The sequence below is a fragment of the Catharus ustulatus genome, chromosome 12 (genome assembly GCF_009819885.2).
Source record: "Catharus ustulatus isolate bCatUst1 chromosome 12, bCatUst1.pri.v2, whole genome shotgun sequence".
Classification (NCBI taxonomy): Eukaryota; Metazoa; Chordata; class Aves; order Passeriformes; family Turdidae; genus Catharus; species Catharus ustulatus.
Genome location: NC_046232.1, coordinates 4914810 through 4938045, shown reverse-complemented (window position 1 = coordinate 4938045; position 23236 = coordinate 4914810). Strand labels below are relative to the sequence as shown.

Genomic DNA, 23236 nt, shown 5'->3' with positions numbered 1-23236 from the left:
ACATACAAGCTATACTTTCAAAAGCAAAATAATTCTACAGAAAAAGCAGTCAAATTAAATAAAATAGCTTCAGGGGCACATAAAGTAAAAACAGATCTTGTGGTAGAACTTTGACTGTCCATTTAGAATACAAAACTCTCACTATATCAAGGCTTATGGTTTTGTTTGGAAAGGTCATTCATATTCCTTGATGTGAACCACAGCCTGGGAGACTATTAAAAGCAGGAGTAACAATTCTGTTAGGTTTTGTCAAATATAGCACAGCCTCTGTGAAATGGTTGTCTCTGAGTGAACAGAGGTAAATAACAGTAATTGTTCTGTTAGACTGCATGCCAGAAATAAAGCCTTTTAAAATTATGCACAGTAAAAGTCCAAACCATGGCAGGAAGACTCAATTTCAGCAAAGAGCCTGTAATGAAATAATGCTGCTGGTTCTGCTAGCCAGAAGCTTATTAGGGCCTTTGAAATGGTAATGTCCTTTACTGTATAGCGGAAACCTGCTAAATGAAGAATCTTGTTGCACAGAAATTGATATTCTTTGAACAGATCAGTCTATTTTCCATAACAACTCTATTTTCAAGTTAGTTCCACTGTGTCCCTTCACCCTCCCCTGCTCCTACTCTGAAGGCTTCCCACAAGGTAACAAGTGTTTGCTAATCCTATTTGGGCTTGACAAGACAGTGACTCATAAGGAAACTCTTCCTTTGCCCATCAAGCACATGTGTTTTCAACATCTCACTCAAACATCAGGTTCTTGCACATGCAAAGAAAGTCTGAGTCATTTGTGTACCTATGGCAATAAGGTCACCTGTTGTGTTCTCCTTGCCATGCTCTGCCTCTCTGAGAAAGCTCTTTTCTTCCAGACTTAATAGCAGGTGTTTGCAAGGTCAGTTCATGGTTAAATCTTCTAACAGATATTTTTTTTTTTTGCATCACCAATTAATTTCTGAAAGAAATTAGGCCACCATTAGGCAGTAACGATTTTTTGGGCATTAAATTGGGCAGCATCCTAAACAATAAAATGTATAAATCCTTACCTATGCACCCTATGACACATTACACTTAATGCAACAGAATCTTTCTACTCTAATAAACAGCTTAGCTCTTGGAATAGCCATAAAATCTTGTGTGACTCTGAGAACCTATGCTTTTTATTTTTCTGTGCATTATCTGCCACACTCCCACTCCTAATTTAAAGAAAGAAAAATTAAAATATCACATGAATAACAAAGTGACTCCAAAGCATTGTTTGGGTTCTGCCACAATGACCTAGCAAGGTAAATGATGTTCAGTTGGCTTTAACAAAGGGGTCAGAAGTAGAAAGCTTTGGAATCCCATCCCAGAGTCAGATTCTGCTTTTCAAAATCGGAAAAACTCTATGTATTTCCAGTGTCTTAATTTTAAATGGGATGGGGGTGATGGGGATATTTTCATATGAGAATCTAAAACCAAAATGTGTCAGTTGGGTTATGTGGTGCTACAATACTACTCAATATCAGGAATACAAGCAAAGGCCTCACAGCTCAGGCTTGGTTCCATCAGGCCTTCAAACATATTGTTCTGTTTCATAATCCCCTCTCTTCCATTTACTTTTCCAGAGGAAATATGCTAAGGAGGTCAAAGCATGCTGCAAGGAACATCTGTGTTCACTCATTTTGAGGCCAAGCTGGAATGCAGATTGCATTGCATTTACACAACATGAACTTTTGTTACATCTAAACCAAAAAGAGACAACAACCAAAGTGGGGTCCCAAGCACACTTTGTACACACAGAGCTCTCTGTACAAGCTGCTGAAATGCTGCCTGATGCTCACGCTGCATGGTTCTGCCACAGGCTGCAAGATGGAAACTTTGCACCCAGAGTATCACTGGCAGAAGAAAAACCTATAAACATCAAACCCATCTGCAAGGAAAAACACTGTTTTCTCTGATCTGTGCTTGAATTAAAGATGTGGAGGTTACATTTCAAGAAGCTAACTCCACTCAGAAAAGATTTAATGAAACATCTGCCAGTAAGCTCCTGATAGTGACATTAATCAAAGAGACATTTTAGAGGGAGGACTATAGGCCTATCTGCCTATTTGCTTTCTGTTATGAATCTGTTTACTCTCTGAGAAGGACAACCAGTGGGGATACAGAGTGGTAGCACAAGATCTCACATTCTCATAAAATGCAGATAAACATATGAATAACAAGATCAAAGAATGCTTGCTTTTTTCCCCTACCATCTTCCACTAGAAAATGGAGCACTTTCCAGCTCTCTGCCTGAGACAAAACCAAAAACCTCATGAATAGCATTAGTAGGCTGTAGTGAGCAAAAGGCTCTAATTCTCAGACAGCTTCGATGTCTTCATCAGAGTGAGAGACAACTGCTACAAGTGACTACTAGTAACACTGAATCTCAGAAGTGTTCCAGCTCAAGTCCTGACAGCCTATTCCACTGACTCCCTTTCACTATCCAGAATGTTCCCTTCTGTTATTTCTGTCTGTTCCCAATCTTGTGATGTGATTAGAGTAGATGATTACGCTTATGTAATAGTATCAAATTAATTTGCAGAGCACAACAGCAGAGGAAATTGTTTCGACTTCCGAAATCTCCCCCTCCTCAGTTTATTTCAGTGACATCAGGGGATTAAAGCAAAATAGGTCAGTAGAGCACTGCTGGGAAAACAACCAAAACATCAGTCCTGACCTGGTAAATGAGAGTGAGAAAGAGTGCAAACAAAGCAAGAGGCTTATGGCGTGTTCTGTAGAAAAGCCATCAAGGTGAATCAGCTTTCTAATCACCTACCACCCTCTGAAAGCCGACACAGGATGGCAGGTAAACCCACACTGCACACTAACTTTCAGAAGAAACAGGTGTTTTGGGAATACTTATCCAAGATTCTGGTGCACATATTCAATTGGAGTTTAACTTTCTGTTAGAAGATAACTTAACGTGGACAGCAATAAAACTGTAAGCTCCTGATGCTTTAAACCAAGGTGGGGGCATTCAATGACCCCATCTCTATGCAGTCCAAGGCCTGGCATGACCCATCTCAGTTCTCTGGATTCACTTACTCTGCATGGCTCCCCTCTCACTTTCTGTACAAACAATTTACTGCTGCTGCAGTGCTGAGATGGGAATAATCTTAGAGGGCTATATCCATGTAATTTTTTTAGCACTCCAGAAAATCTTATGAGAGTGTACAAAGATGATGTCTAACTAGCAGATTTATATTGACTGTTAATAGCTGACTTGGTGCAGGAAAACAACCATTAACCAGGTTCACCACCCCACACAGCTGAACAGCTGGTTTATGATCACTGCTAACCCTTTATGTACAAGGCACCCAAAAAATATTTACCTTTCTTCTGGAAGATGTTTCTTCAACAGCTACTCCTTAAAGCTGGCTGGATAAATAATATTTGGGCCTGCATCCAACTTCTCAGAAATAGTCAAATGACTCCTTTTGCTAGATATTTGTCTTTTCATGTTTCCAACACAGACACCTACTTTCCATCTCAAATGTTTTAATAGACTTAAATTAACATAATTTCTGATTTAACAACAGCTTCACTTTTCACACTCAACATGCCAGAGCAGCATGTTTTGTATTTTGCCAGCTCCACAAGCTGAGCTAAGAACAATAACTGGGAGTGGTGTGCATTTGCATGCCACTGTTGCAGGCTATACCAAAACAATGGCACTCCTGCACCTGGAGAAAAGCAGCATTTAAAAAAGATATCTAGGCTCTCAAACATTCCGATGTTATCATGACACCACTGAATTTCTTTATTGTATTCTATTAACAACTCCATTTCACATTTATGCTTTATATTATATTTACAATGTTAAAATTCTAGATTTCCATTTTTACTGAACTCAGCATCCTCCAGTAAGGGAACTGTCACACGTCCGTTCAGCTCTCAAAATAATTCTGCATGACTGGAAGTTTTCTGCTGTAGCACCTACTTACTATATTTGATCAAGTGTTCAGTGTCACAATATGTTGATGCATTCACTCTCTTTTTCCACCAAGGTAAAAAGACTGGCTTTTTCTTGTTTCTAGAGCATATGAAATGACAACACCTTTCCATATAAAAATTTCATCAGTGATCATGATGAAAAATGATGAAGATCACACAAAGGCAAGCACTCTGCAGTTCTTTCCTGAAGTGTCGTAAACACCATAAGGTAGTCATGCTGGAAGCATAACCTAAACCCACTTTTCCTGTTCCTTCCTGTTTATTGTTCTTTATCAACATTCTAATGCTTTGATGAAATGCAAGTATGAATACACAGACATGCTGTAATTTGTTGTGCTTTTCCTTTCCCTATGCCTGTAATTTCTACATAACTAAGAAAACTTATATTAATCTAATTTACACATAATAAGAAACACATAACTTTGTTCCTTTGATTATATAATCATGAAACTTGCTTGTCATGTTACTGGATTATAGCAGTATAATCTGTGGTCATCTTTTTTACATGTTCAGTCTGCTCACAGATATTTATATTGCACATGTTGAGAAGAAAGCCTTAAATATTAAAAACCTTTACATATCCTTATGGTGACGCTCTCAACGCCACACATACAGTTCTATAACAGCACAAAGCATAATGTGGAAAAGAAAAAAAAAAACAAAACCAACAAAACAGGAGTCATACTTTGTTTCCTCCATCCTGGCTTCCTGTATTTTTCTTTCTTTAACATTGCCCTAAGGACATTTCTCTTACATAATTTCTTAATATAACATGAAATGAACTTTCATAGGGCAGACTGGAGAAGAAATTGTAGTATTTATAAACTGCCTATATCAATGAAGCTTCCAATGCTTTCAATGAAGAATTTACATCTGAAACACAGCCAAGATGCTTCCTAGACTGATCCATCACCAAGATTTTCTCAACAGAAGATGTTATTTCTTTCATGCTTGTACTGCTGGATACTGCCAAATGATTAGTAATTCACAAAGACAGACACTTAAAATTCCATAGATTTACTCTCTGCCCTATAATCGAAGTACCAAAACCAGCTAGACAGGTACAAGAATCCCTTACAAAATTATTACATTTATTTCATCCACAGAACTTATGAATTCTTCCAGCCTCACCTTCAGTAGTGCACCAGATTCCTGCCATATGCTGATGAAACCTTTTAGTTTTTCAGCACCAAGGAAACATTGTTAGTGTAGCCTTTTGACCCTCACACCATTACCACAATGCTGCTCTTAGGAGCCCTCGCTCCAGGTCTGTTCTAATGTCAAGCCTGATGCCAACAGCGAACTCAATACCACCAAAGGAAGTTTCTCTTCCCCCCCAAATCTGGAGCAGTTGTTACTCCCATGGATATAATATGAAAACTCTCAGCAACATTAATTATCACTGAAGTTCACAGACTGTACTTAATAATCTTCAAATACTAAATCAAATAAATGGATATCTGGGCTCCAACTTCTGTGGCAGGCTGAGCTGAGAAGAGCAGCACTGGATCAGACAACATCAATTCTGGCTTGTGACTTTGGTGTGGAGAGAATTGTGGGCAGTGGCAATATCTTAAACAATTCTGCTTAAACTGATGTGGCTAGTCTTTCAGAGTTTTCAACTCAAAAACTTTCTTGGACCAAATATTCATGCTGGAGGTTCACAGTGCTGGCTACTAAATGCAATCAAGCCATATGAAGCCTTCATATCTCATTTCTCTGCATGTAAAGCCAGAATACAGAGTCTAATCTATGACAATAGCTATGACATCTACGACAAAGAGCTGCTGAAGGTAAAACCAGGAAAAGAGGCAAAAATTATGTTTTGGATTGCTATCTCTATTGCTTTATCATGGACTGAAGAGTTAATTGTAGTAGCTGTTCAGGTAATTTTAAAATAGACAAAGATCTACCAACCCAGAGCACTTCTGTCACACCCTTTAAACCTTCCTGTTGTTTCAAAGCACAAAGAGAAGACATTGGTGCCATTTGCTTTTTGGTTTTTTTTGTTTTTTTTTTTTTTTTCCTGTCCAGCAGAGGGGAGGTAGAGGAAGAGGCAGGTATGGATTCCATTGCAGAAATGCCTGGAGGGTCATACGGATGGTTGAGGTTAAGCGAAATGCCAGAGATTTCATCCATGTGCTTTGAGCAATGCTTCTCTTAGGCTTACACTAAGACACCAATTCTTCACAGGCTCTCCAGCCAGCATCTACTGGTCAAGGTTGTAGCAGGGATCTCTGCAACAGTGTGTTTACCCCTTCTGATGTATAAGCAGAAGACAATGCTGAGTTGTAGCTCTACTAATTTTCAATTTTTGCTTAGGAGAAACTCCAGCTTCAGACTCCTGTGTACTCAAGATGGATGATAGTACTTTGAGGTGACAGCTGAGGGCACTGTGCTGTAATATGCAATTTATGTATCTAATGTGATCTTAAGCCACTAGAAGCTAATAATAAAGAAGCAGAAATCATAAAATACAGACACATACTTGCACCATTTGAAAATATTTCCCCAAAGTATCACAGAGAACACCAAGAGTAAAATGAGATTACCATAATCTGGACACTTGACTGAAATGGGCAGAGCTTTCATAAATCAACTGTTTACATGCCTGGGCCTTCATACCACCCAAACCTCTTGACTACAGTAGAGACAAGGATTTTCAAAATTAAAAAAAAATCTAACAAGAGAGTATTATTTTATTAGACTTGTGATTTTATGAATATTTTAATAGAAACAAAGCAGAATTACATTATAAACCAGCTGATCAGCATCTTTTCCATTTGTGGGATGTGCTCTCACACACTGAGAGACACAAGACAAATCCCTATTGACTTTCATGGGGGTTTGCCTCAGCAGAGAGGCAACAGGGCTCCTTTAAAGCGTATGTGTACTTGCTAGTGCAAGGAACCATGTACTTATTTCCTTGGACAGCAGGAGCCAAATGAATCTAATGAATATCATTTTATCTGCTGCTGTTTATAGTAATAAGCCTACTTAATTCTGTAGTCTCTGCAATTTCTGTGGAAGTTGACCCAAGATTAAGTCTCCAAGAAAGAAAACGTAGAAGTGTTAGAAACCACAGCTATTTCTTCCCTCTCTGCTAGATATTGTCTAATGAGTTCAGCAAAATATATTCAAGATGCTGTTTTGCTGATTATAAGTGTCACTACCTGATCCTTGAAGGCCACAGTCATGCCCCTATATCCTTATGTGCAGACTTTTTATTAAGTTGTGGTCTCTGTTCCTTGTGTCTGAAGAGTTCAAACCTTCAAAGAGTCCAAGAATTACACTCTGTAACAGTCACAGAGCAGATAGCAGCCATTTTGAGCAAAATCAGTTTCATATGATTTTCTGGACCACAATCTGAAAAACAGTTCTCTACTGGATTTACCCTTTTTTTTTCAACCTATGTATGTAACACTGGACAACTAACCTAGAAATCCAAAAATCCTAGTACCAACCACAGAGTTAGACGATTGATGACACAGATTCAGAAATATCTGTGGAAGCATGGAGAAACAAAAGCGAAAGGTAATCTCCTATGGAACAGTCTGATACAGTCTTTCCTTCAAAGATCTAATAGAGTATTTTTTCCTATAGAAACAGATAAATACAGAAACTAGAAAAATTGTACAGAAAACTAGTGCTGGCTTTCCATGCAAAGGAGTGAGACCTTTTTTAAAGTAGTCATAACACTGTCAACTTATGCCAGGAGATATTTCAAGAGGACCAAAAGAATATAAAGTTTATTCTTGCTCCTGAACCCACAGAAGCACCTTTTTCTCCTCTGGGCTTTTTTGCTGTAGTTCAACAGAACTTCAGGGTTACCTTACTGACATTCACAGCTCCTTGGAGTTTAACATACCAGCCTAAATATTCATATTGAAGTTGTGGCTATGAGATTTTCACTCAGTTGCTTGTCTGATTTGGAGAGACAGAAGAAAGTGCAGCAACCAACCACCTGTGTTCTTACCTGACTGCCATGTAAAACTTAACCCTTACAAGTTTAATGTAAGATGGAATTAATAATAGAAAGGAAAGAGAAATGCTATGAGAATCTCATGAAAACAGAGATCATGCTCGGGTTCTTTCAGCACCTCGTGTTTGACAAATACAGCAGCAGCAGCATGGACTGCTGGAACTGGGCTGCAGAGCTCAGGAAATAAGGAAATAAAACAATTAACTGTGAACAGGTAATGAAAACAAACAGACATTCAGAAAAATTACTCCATGTCCCACGCTGCTGCCAATGCCTCTTGAGCAGCAGCAGTGCTGTTGTTATGTTAAGGCAGCAGCAATTTTGAAGTTAGCAGCAACTTGGCCCTTCCAGCCAGGCTGAGTCACTCCCTCTCATCAGACAGAAATGACTTTACACCCTGGAACATCAGAGCCCTGATCTCCACCTGTGTTTCTTTTCTCTTAAGCCTATTTTTTGCTTCCTACCTGCTTGTGCTGGTGGTTCTGCTCTCCCAGCAGGCTCCGAGCGCTGCTCCCAGAGTGACTGGCATGTTATTAACGGAGAGGTGGCTGGTGTCTCTCATCACGCTTCCACTGAGTGAAAGCACCTCAGAACTAATTTAGCTTTCACTCACAGGGGAAGACACAGTACTCCACCAAGAAGTTCACTATTCTGCTGCCTTTAGCAATAAATTCCCCTTCATTTTTTCTTTTAACATTAATAAGGTGAGAGAATAGAGTATTTCCAAAAGAAATTAGGAAATGCAGAAGATAGATGCAAGTGCAGAGGCTCCCTGTGAGTAACCACCAAGCCCATGAATACTGAAGCAGATGTGCAGGGTGGAGAAGAGCTCCACAGGCAAATAAGCAGTAATAAAGCCTGTGCCTAGTGCACAGAGTTAAGCAGGTCTCTCAACCATTTAAACTTTCTTCCCTGTTTGTGAGAGTTCTCTGTGGCAACAAATGCAAAACTCCTGTGAAATTAAGGACTATGGAAATAATTTTCCTCCCCAGGCTGAGAAGGTCAAACAGATTCAGAAAGTACTTGATATTCATCGCTGTAAGAATAGAAACCTAATTAGAGACCAGACTTTGTCATTTAAAAGAGATCAAATTCACTTAAAGCTATCATCTGAAACATATTTTTAAAAAACTTTCCTTCGACTATTAATTCATTTACTTGCACTGCACACGGGTTCACTCAAATGAACCACCCCTTAACTGCCAATCATTTTGGATTTTTGAGGATCATTTTGTTGCACTTTCCTCTTTTTCTATTTCTAATATGTTTCCTATTTTTCTATTTTGGCACTCTATAAGGATAATTTGCATTTTGTATTCTTATACATAACTTTAGTGATGTGCATTATATGCTTATGATTTTGTGTTTTGCTAATGGAGTAGCAGTACCCCAAGCTAACAGATTCTATTGTGCCCATGGTTTGGGAGGTTACATGCAAAGATACCACAGGGTCTCCTCTGCCATGGAATCAAAGCCATCAAGAAAAGGGATTAAGAAACATTTCTCTTGTCATGTGCATTTAAAGATTTTCCACCTATATTTCAGTTAATCAGAGTAGTGGAAGTGTCAGTTAATCATTGCATGGATGGATTTGGATCAATATCAGTGAACAACATGTGTGTTCCTTACACCTAAAGAAAACTTCACTGATTTTAATGAGTATTTTCTTATTCCTTCATATTTGAATACATTTAATGCCCAGAAAAGAGTAAAGAATAATAATTACATTGGGCTGGAAATCTTCAAACTTATACTGTGCTACTGCTTCAGGAAAAGCAGTGAATGTATCTTTAATGGGCAGGTATAGAATGAGGATAAAATTGAATATACTTTATCTTTCACTTCACCCTCATTTGAACTAAATTTTTAAGCCCAATATTTTGCTGTGATATTTTAGTTAATATTTATCTATCTAGGGTTCATATACCCTCTACTTTTTAACTCTGTACTAAACACTGAAGATAAAAATCAAACAGAATTAGATCCCTGTTCCTCAGGCTAGTGATAGATGTTGGATAGGGAATCTGAGTTTAAGTCTTTTTCTACCCCAAAATTATCTGCATCCAAAAATTTAATCAAACGTCCTCTTAAAAAAAAAAAAAAAAAAAAAAAAAGAGAGAGATAAAAAGTCAGAGAGCAGTTACACAACCCAAATTTTTTTATATTGCTGTAGCTTTTTTCTTGTTACTACCTATGAAAGTATGAATTCCTCTTTCAATTATGCAGTTATTGCTGGAGAGCATTACTACCAGCCATATTACTTTGGAGACTTTGATCACATTATTTATCTGTGACAATAAAGTTCAAAATTTGATCCTAAATTATCCAGTTTTGGCTTGCCCAGCTCTGTGTCTGTAGACATTTGTACAGATCAAACAAAGCCCAAACCTTAGCTATTAGATCTTGGAGTGCAAGCCATACCAAGATGTCTTACTATCATTTCAAAAGGCTTCCCACTGTCAGGCTGAAATGCCCAGGTGGGAAGTCTGCTGTGAAATACGTAGGCGATGCTGCTGACTAGTTTCAGAAGATGAGGAGCATTTGAAGGCATCAAAGATTCCTGTGTGGATGTATGTACATTAATCCCTGTCTTTATGATACCTAGACTTGAATATTGTAACACGTTGTTTAATAGATCGCAAGACTCGCCTCCTCACAGACTGAACCCTACTCAGATATGTCAGTGCTCTCACCAGGCTTCTGACTGATTTTAGCTATTCTAAACGCAACATAATGGTTGCTGAGAGATTACATTGTTTGGATGAGTTTGCATCTTGCTTTCAGATTTTTGTTTCCACTCTTCCACTATTAGCAGAACCAGAAGTTTCAAATGTCCCTGAGATAGAAAGCCTGTAATGAAGAAAGGGTAGGGCTTTCCTGAATATGGAGCTCAGCCTGTGTTTGCTTTAATGAGAATAATCTATTGTTAAAAATTATCTCTCCACCCTGCTGTAAACAGAATAAAGACTTGTTTTGTTTGTGGTGAAATACAGAATAGGAAAGCTCATATGTGACAGTGAAGACGGCACCCAGACTTCAGTAATAGCTTTTCAAAGCTGTAGTTTGAGTTTTCATTACTCTGTTCCACTTCATGGTTTCAGATTCATTCTTCATTATGGCATTTCAATAAGTAGTATAAAGGTAAATATGTGTTTATCCACGTCACAGAACCAGCTACTTTCAGTTCACCACACAGCCTCCCACAGCACTGAGGCGGGTCACACTAAAGAAGTATATTTAATAGCACAAATAAACTAAAACCTCAAGCACAGTGGAATTTAAATACACATCCCAAGTTAATTTTAATTATTTTTTTATCATTCCTAAGTGTTTTTATGCGTAACGATAAGACTGAGCACCAGTCTTTGCTGAAAAGGAACATCTCACTTCATTAGGGCATGAAGGCCTCCCCGCTCTCCAACCACACAAAAAAGTGGGAGAATGTGTAAACAGTTTGTAGCACTGGCCTGCACCAGTCTGGGCTCATCTGGAGCCCAGATTCAAACATACCAGATTCTATGTCTATTTTCATATCCCCTTCAGGACTTGTAGTGCAGCACTCGCAAACATCAGTCACTGCTTTCTTTATGTGAGAACGACTTCTAGCTCCTCTTTAAATCCCTTCTGGCTCTTCCATACAGTCAGCATAAGAATTTTCCACTGATAGGACTTGCCAAACTTCCGCTACACCTATTTCCATTTCTCTTAAATTTTCTTGCTCCTTTCATTTTTTTCTCTGTATGCTGACTCCCTGGTTCCCCTTCTACTAAATTATGTTCTATTATTTCCACAGACTGAAAAACTCACAGCTGAAGCATTATTTCTAACCGTATTTTGTATTCCTAGCACATCCTATAATCTGTTTTGAGTGTTATTTGCAGCCAAGATGCTGACACAGCATCAATTTTGTTTTCATGGTTTGGGTAAAAGTGCGCCTCACTATAGGCACTGGGTTAAAAACAGTCAGCTCCCTAATAACAACACAAACACATTTAGAATGAGCCTTATTTTCTCAGGTGTTATTGTTTCTAAGTGGCAGCTGCAAAGTCCCAGCCCATCCTGGAAAAAAAGGGGGGAAATTATAAACAGAAATGGTGTTTTTGTTGCATATTCTTTTTATTCTTTTACCAATTTTAGTGTACCATTTTTTTCCCAGAGCATTCATACCTGACCCACATAAAAAGTAACTGTTGATCATGAGAGGGTCCCCAAAAGCTTTTCTGACCTGTAAAAAAAAAAGTCTTCTTTCCTTTTCTCAGAAATTACTGGTACCTAAACCATGTCATTTATACTACAGTTCCTTGTTGTATGTGCATAAGTACCCAAGGTATTTCCGCCTCTTTTCCCTTTTTCATGTGAAATTATGCTCTACAGATACACATAAATCTAAAATTCCATATTCAAGCCTTTCTGAAATTTTAGAGGAAGTCCGATATGTAAACCACTGTCCCATTTTATAAAAAGGCCCTTTTAACAGCCAAACCAACCTCTTTAGCACTTTGAACAAAGCTAGTAAGAGCAGTGAAATATTAACTTCTGATAACCTACACTATCCATTTTTCATGAAAGTCCAAGGAAGTTAAGAAATCTTAACTTGGTGAATAATAAAAAAATATTGCAAAATCATCATGCTTATATATTTGATTTATAGATAGCAAATATTAAGTCACTGCCAATCATGCAAATTCAATGCATTAGGAAGAGTAATGGGGAACTCTTCTACTACAGCTTTTAAACAAGCACCATGTAAACTGGCATTAACAATTTAATTAAGAAAAAAGAAGTACAATTACAGAGGAGTCAAACACCTGAATTACTATAGGGTTTAACACCCAGCAACACAGGCTGCGTCCAAAGATGTATCACTCTCAAAACAATTAACTAATTATGGTAATGGAAGGCCAAGCTTGCCTCTGAAGAATGAGATAACTGTGGCATGCACACTGTCACCACCTGAAAAAAACTGTCTTTTTATCTCTCTCTTTTCTCCCTTCCATTTAAACCACAGAGGAGGTTACATGAACACTAAGAAAGAAGCCAGGCAGGGTGTCTGGATCCTTGACTTCCAGCCTGGCCTTGCGGAAAAGAAGTCACTAAATGACAAAGTGCCATGGGTCTCCTCAGAGTGATTCAGCTGTTCTGCAATCAGGACAAATGCTGCAGAACTCAGGACAAGACACTCAGCAGGGCTGGCTGGGGAAAAGGCTGGTCAGTGAATTCCACATCTAAGATCTGCCACCTGTTCTTGTTGCAGCCATTACCATCCTGCTTTAGGCACAAGCTTTGCATATTGAAGGTGCCCCCCTTTTGTCAACTCCTGGATTATTCATGTTAAGAGGTGAAAAAGGTAAGCCTCCCTATTAGTTCACCACCAGGAGCCACGTGCAAGGCTTTGGCTACCTTTACTATTCAAACTGAAGATCCTACTACAAAGAATTTCCTTAGCTAGAAATTCCCAGGTCTTGGCATGCATATGAATTCCATCTCAAACAACACTTGGATGGACTCTGTGCTACCCTCTTGCTCAGTGCAGAGTCTGCTGACCCTATCAGGCTTCAGATGAACTACCAGAACATGCTGGCTTTCAGTCCTGTAAGACAACAGACATGACCCAGAGTTATATCCTCAGCCTCCCCCAAACACCAGCACATGGCCGAGAGATTTGCATCCAAACAGTGCCTTAGCTCCAAGCTTGTGTCCCAGTAGAGACACATCATACAGGTGTGGGCCATTTCAAACCTGCAGCAGCCCACTTCAGCCTTCCCCACACCCAGTGACGAGGTGCAGGGACCTTGTGATACCTGAGGATGAATCCTGGCATTTAATGACCATCATTTGTGACTCCTTTTTACATAATGGGGGGATAGAGGGGGAATAATCCAGAAAATTTGGGAAAACCACTATGAAATAGTCTTATAAAACTACATCTCGCAGATTTCAGGCTCCCAAGTTTCACAATAGGGAAGGGTTATGTTTCAGCAGCATAAATAGTAGTTATAATCTTGGTATCTTGGTTCAATATGGATTTTTATTTATTTTTCTTTTTTTCATAGAGTGATTTTTTTTTCCCCCAAACTTCTTCAATACTAACTCTATTTAATGCCAAAAGCAAAAAAGGATAGGTTGACATAATCTGTCCAACCTTACTTATATTCAGTTTGGAAATATTCCATTCAGTTCACCTAGACTGAATTCTAAATGATATACCTAATTATCTTGGTCTTAAATTATTTTATGACCCATTTTAGACACGCTAGTTTCAGTGCTAGCAAAAATACTTACTGATGTTGATGGGCTTCTGCTATTTTTTCCCAGTTTACATTCAACTACCCAGGAGGTCCTCTACTTCTTACCACAGCCAGGAAGCCCCAGTGATCTGACCAAAGCAGGCCCTCTATAGCTTGAGGCACCCCCCATTTCATGTGGCTTTTGTTTTCTGTTGGCTCTGCCTTTTTCTCTGACTCACTGCTGGCTACACTGTCACACAATCTCACACACTCATTCTCTGCAGCTTCTGCTTCAATAACCAGCCCGTTTCCATCTTATATACATGCTGCATCCATTTTTTACCTCAGCAAAACACTGATTTCTATCTGACCCTCCCATGCACAGTACCACACCTATTCTGCGGCATGAGCCAGCTCCAGGTGCCAACTCCAAAAACACCCACCCTTACCCTAAAAAAACCACACCCCTTGTGCATGATTGCTCCATCACTTTATTCCTCTCTCTTCTTTGGATTCATTGCTTTAGTCTCACTATAAAATTTATATTTTAAAAGCAATCTTTGTTCTCTCTCCTATTTCTGCCACACAGACAATATTTTTACCCCAAAGAACTAGCGCAATCATTTCTGTATCCCTCAAATCACACCCTCATCTTTTATGTATATTGTATTCTCTGTTGAACAGAAGTACTCAGTCTTTGGGACCCCTGTATCTATTATCCTGTGCTGCTCAATTGTAGCTTCTTGCAAAAACATCTGAAGGCTTTCTCCTTTCTAGCCTTTCCCAGGAACTTCATCAACTGCTCAGGGAGACTGCAACCCCCTTCCCGTAATCCTCTGCCTTCTCGTACAGAGACAGATATTTCCCAATTGCTTGAAATATGCATTACTGTAAAAGGGGGAGAAGGGAACCGGGGAACTTCTGAAAAACTGCAGCTGAGATTTACTCTTTCTCAGTCTCACGTGCAGCCTTTGAGGTACCACTGGTATTTCCCTTCCTTTGCTCAGGGTACTGCACAATAAAAATACAGCTTTTGCCCACGAGTCTTTGGGTGCTACTGAAATAGATATGTCAAACAACACATTGCATAACACTGCCTAGCTAGTGTTTCACTTCTTTTTGCTTTTCACCCAACACCTGTATACCTAGCAAAGCATAGCACAATTTAGCAGAGATGGCTGAGAAAAAACTTAAGATTCTCTTTTTCACTTGGGTTAGTGCATTATGCATTGTTAATTTTATTATATGTCATAACTAATTTAGTTGCTTACAGTATATGGTACATATGAACATGATGAGAAATTTTTTTTGCTGTTTATCATCTCATCTTTCACAGTAAGAAAATAAAATCAATACAAACAAAACCCTCATATTTATGTCAATGCAAGAATAGATCAATGGATCAAAGCCAAAACAGTCCCAAGAGGAAATCAATAGTCTCTCTTTCTGTTAATGAACAGTCTGTTGTTGCAAATTCATGTAGGCTTTAATTTAATAAACACGAATGGATGAATGTGCTTACAAGATGTCATCCCCTTCAGGCTTGAAATCAGTGACATGGAAGAATTGTCACACTTCAGTGAATTGAGTTCTACTCCCTACCCTTTCAAACCTCGTTCACTGTGGCAACACAGATATGAAAAATAAAATTTAATTTTATAATTAATTCTTATGCCTTCTGCTGAGTTTCACTCTTTTTACCTGACTTGTAGACAAATTGACCCAGTCTGACTAAAAAAAAAAAGATAAATTTAAAAGCCCCTTAGTTTGAACACAGAATTTTAATAAATTAAAAAAACCAAAACCATTAGGAGTTCATTTGGTCTCATGTGGGTAGATTCAGAAAATGAGTCCACTAATGTCAATAAGCTTCAGTCTCCACATAAAACTTAGTGGAAGTTCAAATGTATTTATTTACCAAATGTTCTGACTTTCACTTAGAGGCTAAAACTCACAATCTGCAATGAGCATTACCTAGAGCAGTGTTTTTAACCCACTCTACAAAACAAGAAGCAAGCACTAAACTCTGCCTACCATGCAGGAAATCTGCATAAAACAGATTCTACTGCTGCTCAAGGTGGCAAGGGTTAGCAGTGCTTTTGCAAACAGTACTTTCCTTTGCTAAGCCGACTGACACTTTGCTCCAGCCCCAAAAAATTAGCAAGGAGTACATTCTGGGGGAACAAATGTCATATAAAGATCAACTTTTAAAAAACCAAAAAACCAAAAAAACCCCAACATTAAGAAATTTTCCTAATCTGTTTTACAGTTTGACTAATACCAGCTTGTTAACTAAGGTAAGTCTCAAAATTTCTGAGACAGATTGGATTTTTGGGTTCTTTTTGGGGAGGATGGGTTTGATTGGTTTTTTTCTTCCAGGAAAGTCTTTTCAAAATGCAATCAACGTTGTCCTTTATTGGTTTTATTGGCTATAAAGAACTTCATTCAAACATTGTTTCCTTTAATCTATATTCAACTACTAATTCAAAAACAAATCTGTGACTTAGCAAAATTAGATCTAAGGCATTTGCACCTTGCTGTTCTCTGGAATTGATATGAGAATTAGTTATCAGAGGTGGAAACAAAAAGAACCCCAACAAACAAAAACAAAACAAAAACCCCTTAAAGTGTACTCTGATGCTTCTAGCATGGAACTCTGCCCTACAGAAATCATAGAAATGTCCAATGTTCATAAGGTGCAAATTTTACTACTCCTAGAGTTACAGGAGGACAAAAGAAGCTCGAGGAGTGGAGGAAACCAAACATTCTACAAAATATGTAGGCTACAACCTCCATATCACATCAGCCTCATTAATCTAGAAGCCATTTTCAACATTTTAATGGAGTGTTTTCCTGGCCAACCACATCAGTCATATCACCCGGCAGCAAAGCAATATTTTAAATTAATTAATTATAAATGTCTTGCTTCAAAGTGAGAAATGGGGATCAAAAGCACACCTGATGGGACACGGAAAATTCAAAAATGTCAAGCCCCACTTCTTGTGAAGAAAGCAGCCCAAGAGGTACAGCTTCATGCTTGTCTTTAGCCCTTTTGAGACACAGATGGCAAACTTTGCTGTGCAGCACAAATGGTGGGAATAAAAAGCACCACAGAATGGACATTTTAAAAACAAGCTAAAAAACCCATGGTGGCAAATGATGAAACTTATTTATTGATAATGTTAATCCCCAAGATGTTCAGAAGACTGAAGTGGATAATTCATATGAGAACATAACAGAACCTCAGCTACCCTTGGGATGGTCACATACATTTCCTAAAGAAGGTGGACTCACTCGAAGTACAGCATTAACTCATTAACAAGCTTATTTTACCTATTAAACTCATTAAATCCTCAATACCATCTGAGATCAGCCTATCTATAGCTTTGTAGGAAAGATAAGAATAGGCTCAATTCACAAGCTTCACAGCATCCCCCTGCCTGAACACCTTGATAGCACAGAAGCCTGTACAAGTACCAGCTGAGTCACAAAAGAAATAGTTGCTTGAAGACTGACACCCTGTTTCTGATTAGCAGGTTTGCAGGGGCATACTAAAGAAAATACAGAACTTAAGAGGTTTTCAGTTAGGCCAGGCAGGGCTGGTTGATGGCTCTCTGCACCAAACTCCACCACACAGTTTAAGAGTGCCAGGTCTCAGGTAAATAATTTATTTCCCGTGAGCAAACCAAGCAAGAAATGTTTTTCCTGCTTCTTTTCATCTTCAAACACATCTCCTTCACTTTGTTACCACAGCAGACCCAGCACAGTTACAGATGCAAATATCAATTGCTTTGGGATGGCTAAAGGTGCTGTGTCCTTACTACTGGCAATCCTCTAAATTATGCAGAAATGACCCCATGTTTGCATTAATGGAAAAAGGTTGGGTTCTTTCCACATGAACACTATATCTTTGGATGAAGGTGACAATTACTGAAAAAAAAAAAAAAGCCACAGCCATATTATGGAACTCCATGCCACCTGTCTTTGCATTCCTGGAATTTGACCAGGTTTGGAGCTGGAGAACAAAAGAAGGCCATCTCTGTGCAAATCACAAAAGGGGCTACTGGAAATCTGATGATAAAGCTCATGCTTTAAAGTTTTATAGTTTCAGCTGCAGATCCATTTACACATCAGCGTCCAAATATTTAGGTGCTTATCCTAATCAAAGCAATATTTTCATAATTTCTACCTTTTCCTGCAAATTCTGGTGCCTTCTTGGTGTTCTAAGCAGCCTCATCCCCACGTGAAATTAAAATTACAAAAGCATACTTTGCAGTGTTAGGGCCCCATCAGATCACCTGCTGATTGTTAGGGCAGAATTACAGCTTATGTTTTCCCAATGTTTAAATCATTAATTGTTAAATCATTAACTGTTTCTGCTAAGTGAACTAGCGCCAACTAAAAACTCAGTGGGGAGGTAAAAGAACGAAGTTTCAGTTCTATTCTGAATCTTGCTTAGTGGCAGTAGCTGGTGAGTCAAGAGTCTGGCCCAAAAACCTTGACTGGAAATTGCCTCTCTCTGCACAAAGTGCTATTTCTGAATGATTACATGAAAGTCATTGACTCCAGCAATTTGGGATTTCCTGCTAGGAAGTAATTTTGTGGAAAGACCTTGTAAGTGACTCAAGTTAGAATTCTCACACAAATTCTCTAAAACACCTTTCTCTACAAAACTGAACTGACCTGGTCTGGTTTTGCACTCATCTGTACCTAATGCAATTTTGTGCATGTGAACTAAATAACTATTGAAGAGTTAGATACTGTATGGGTGGGGAATATTGGTCATGGACAGATGTCAGCGACAACAATTTTGGATTTCATTTGGCACATTTTTTCAGAAAATATAAAAGCAGGATACACAATAAGAATGCTAATCTAGTACCAGAATTTTCACATGCAATTGTAAACTCACACCAAATTTGCTTCTGCAGCTGCTATCAAGTGCTGTCACTTACCCCATCTCTAATGTCGATAAATACATGACTGAGGGAAGGGGAGCTGCATTACAATGAGTAAAATCTTTAGTTTTGCTCTCCCTGCTTAATGCATTTCCCATGACTGCTGGAGCTACTTAAGTCCATACAAAACGCAGGAAATGCTCACTCGATGGCAATGGGTTTGGAGGACTCTAAGGAACATGACTTACATGTCACTTTGAGGATTTTTTGCACACATGGGCCTTTCTAGGTCCATTGGTCTGTGCCCACCTGGAGTGATTTGCTGTGAACGTTCCCTTGAGACCACAGAGCTACTTCTGGCAGCTCATGGTGGCTGACACTATGTGGGAGCAAGGGAGCAAGCCACGCAGGGCATGTTTATCAGGTGCCCCTGTGAACAGCACTGGAAAAGAAATGTAGCTGGCTGAACCCTGGCCAGCCCAAACTTCAAGGTCCCTCATGAACTTCCTGTGACCCTCTAAGAAACACTGAGCTATTAAAACACAGACCTACTTACCTTTCCTATAGCTGCTGCTGTTTTCTTTGAAGCAGTTTTTCCTGTAAGCTGAAGTGGTTTTTTATTTAGACTGACTCACTAATGCTGATGGTGCCCAATATTTAGGTTAACTATACCTTGAAAAGGCATTTCACATTTTACTACAAACCATTGCTCTGAAAAATAAAAGTTGTAATGTTCTAGATAGGTAAAGAAAGTTACTGTGAAATGAAGAGCTTTGTTCTAGGGATACCAAGTAGGATTAACATAATCCTTTATCAGCCACAGATCTTATTTACAAAGTAACTTTTTTTAATATTAGCAAATACTAACTTCTCATTGAATGCCCATAAAAACATGCCATTATTCACATTTACTTCAGATTTATCCATGCACATCCACGTGTGCCACAGTCCTGCCTGTACAAATCACTTCCATTTAGAGCAATTGAGCTGAATGAGCCTGAGCTAAACAACTTTGGAATTTAAGGTTTAAGGCTTTGGAAGTACAAGTAAAACAAAACAAAACCTCTTTCCACAATCCTGTCACTGTGCAGCCACATGCTATTGCTATTCACTGTTGAAACAGACTGTTGCTTCCATGAAGGGAGCACTGAGTGTGGTAACTCCAGGTTAATGTGGCAGGGCTGAAATGCAGATTGGCACAACAGTGCCATTAATTTCACTGCTCAGGCTCTGTCCTCTGCTCAGCGCATTTTCTGATATTCCAATGGCACAGAGGCAGCAGGCAGCAGTTTGTGCACTAAATCCAGTTGCTTTGGAGCCCTGAGCCATCCTTCACCGCGGGATGTGCCTCTGCCCACTGCCAGCGCCCTGCCAAGTGCTCCAGGAGAATTCCCACCCTGCCTCAGGTCGCTAAGCTGAGCTCCAGAGCCACTGGGAGCTTGGCTTGGGGTCAGGATGGAGTTCCACAACCTCAGGGCCAGAGCCTCCGGCAGGGAGAGGAGAGCACAACGGCAAAAAGCAGGCAGGAACTCACATCTCAAAGGTGTTATGGCTCTCAATGTTCCAAAACCAGATTTCTCATATTCTAATGGACTGTAGATCGTGTAGACGGTTTTTTTTACTTTTTAAATTTTTATTTTTTCTTTTTCTTCCAGGGTTGAACATTGCATGATTTGAATCTCCACAATTAGGGAGAGCTGTGAATTAATCTTAGCCACTTGTATACACACTTTAGGCCGTAATCCAGAGATAAATGATATTGAGCACTATTGCTGGCACTCCTCAACCAAACTTAATGAGCAGGCATGTAGGAATTAAAGGATTGTGCAGGAGCAAGCTACAGACATCTCAATGGCTGCAGGAAATCCTGAGTGATACAAAGGAAAAGTCACTTATCTAGAGTCACCAACGTGAATGAATAAATGAAATTAAATGACTGGTTTATATCATGATGGTAGCTTGGGTTTTTGGGTCTTTTTGCTACAGTATACAAATCTCTTCAAGAAGGATAGGAGCACACAAGAGATGATCAAGCATTTCTCAGTGGCCCCTTCCAAACATTATTTTGTTCAGACAGACTCTCAGGTTTTGTTATAGGACAAAGTCTGCTCCTGAGCAAAGTGAACTGCTGCAAGCAGGATCCTAAGAAGTTATTTCCAGTTTGAGAGGTGGTCCTATGAATCCTTGGCAGCAAAACAGTTCGAAACCAACAAAAATTGTAATTAAATAAATCCTCACTATTCTGAAAACTATCCTGAGTGGTAGGGATTTTGGTACTGCTACAATAAATGCTGAACTTAAGATAACCAATTTATTTTAGTTTGCAGTGTTACAAAATTCTGTTATTAATCTGGGTTGCCATTCAAGCAACTGTAAAAAAATGGGTGAACAAGTGGAAGGAAGATCAGCACTTCAGAAATATGGCATCTCATTCTGTTGCTGGGCCTGATTTAGACTTCACAAACTAAGGTCAAGATTTTAGATTATTCTGTTGAATCAAATAGAGGAAGACGTCTAAGAACATTTTACTAGAGACTGGAGCTTTATAAACAGCTTTGCCTAACACTGACAACAGCTTGGTCCTCTATACTCATTTTTATAGCATTGGAAGCTACAGAAATAAATACGAGTTCACATCAGAGCAAAATTATTCAATTTTTTTAATTCACCAAACGTATGGATAGTGTTAGGTGACTAAATAAAAAACCCCCACAAACGACTAATTTATTTGGCGAAGAGTTCTTTTTTTTTTTTTCCCCTGCCAATTAGGTGGTGGTCAAAATCTTAATTATAATGATTTAATTTAAAAATTATCTTATCTCCAACAGAGATTTATGGACTTTGCAGCAACCATAAAAATTTGGTGGTGTTGGCTGTTGTGGCCTTTGTTTGCTTTGGTTTTTTGTTACGTCTAATTCTAAAGAGAGAAGTCTGGAAAATCCAAAGGAGACTATTCTCCACAGACAATTCTAGCCCCCAAAAGAATGAGTTTCTCTAATTTTAGATACATTTTCAAAATTCCAAACTGAGGCCCTAGTAATTCCTAACCTGTGCCAGTGAAAAGTCTGGGTAGCTGTACAAAAAGGAATATGCAAAAACCAATGTACCTGGAAATTTGGCCTTGGACATTACAGTAGTAAAAGGCAGCAAATACAGGTTACTACGGAGGAAGGGACCCAATTTTAATTTCCTGGTAAAGGAAAATTAGAAAGGAAACATTGAAAACAAAACAAGTCCCACAGTAACTTAAAGGATAACGTTTGATCCCTTAGGTCAAAGAACAAAACCAGTTCTGAACAACTGGATGTCTTCCTACATGCACTGAAGCCCCTGTACAGGACAGAATGAATCATAATGAAAATTTAGGAAAAAAAATTGAAGAACATAAAGAAAATACTATTAGGTAAAATGCAACTCCTCTAAGAACTGAGTAGCTCTCAATAACATAAAAATTAGAATGGAGGAACTCTGTAGGATCCAGTACACAGATCCCTCCAGGTAAGCAAGGAGTTGTTCTAATCTAGCAAATTACTTCATTCCTGATTAGGACAGTAATTAACACCACTCCTGCTACATTTCTGTATATCTCTAAGCACAGAGGAATTTTACAGAGCATACCAGAAATTCTGAACTAGGAGTAACCTGATTGACTCTGTCTTCATCACAGAAGAAGTGACCAGCAATGTGTAGCTCTCTAAGGATCTACAAGGTGTATAATACTAAATTGTGACATTTGAAGGGGAGAGAGCAATGGCACAGGTTTTGAAACTACACAATCCAACTTGAGTACTTCAACTCTGTTGAAAACAGGAAGGGAATTTACAGCGTTTCTTTCAAATAAGAAATACTTAAAAAAAGGGAAGTGGAGATTTGGATTTTATCTGAAAATCACAAGGGATAAGGAAGGCAAAGCACTGCATACAAATATCAAGATAGCCTGTCATTCAATTTCTCACAAACACTCCTAAAAGTATTGGGCATGTAGAGAAAGTCCTCTCAAGGCCTCCTATTGTCAGGTTTTAGTATAACATTCAGAGGATTCCTTGGTCACCTTCACTGATCCTTTGAGACTGAGCCAAAAAGCTTAAATTCTTCAATTATGCCAGGAAGTTCCAGTCAGTGTCAAGCAAATTATGTAGTTAATAAGGGATATCAATTTG

At 38.8% G+C, this 23236-nt stretch overlaps 1 protein-coding gene across 2 annotated transcripts in view; it reads right to left on the bottom strand.

Annotated features, from left to right (window-relative positions):
- The window catches only part of RORA (RAR related orphan receptor A), a 353631-nt gene that overhangs the window by 144123 nt on the left and 186272 nt on the right, over positions 1–23236 (bottom strand). The window lies entirely within an intron of this gene.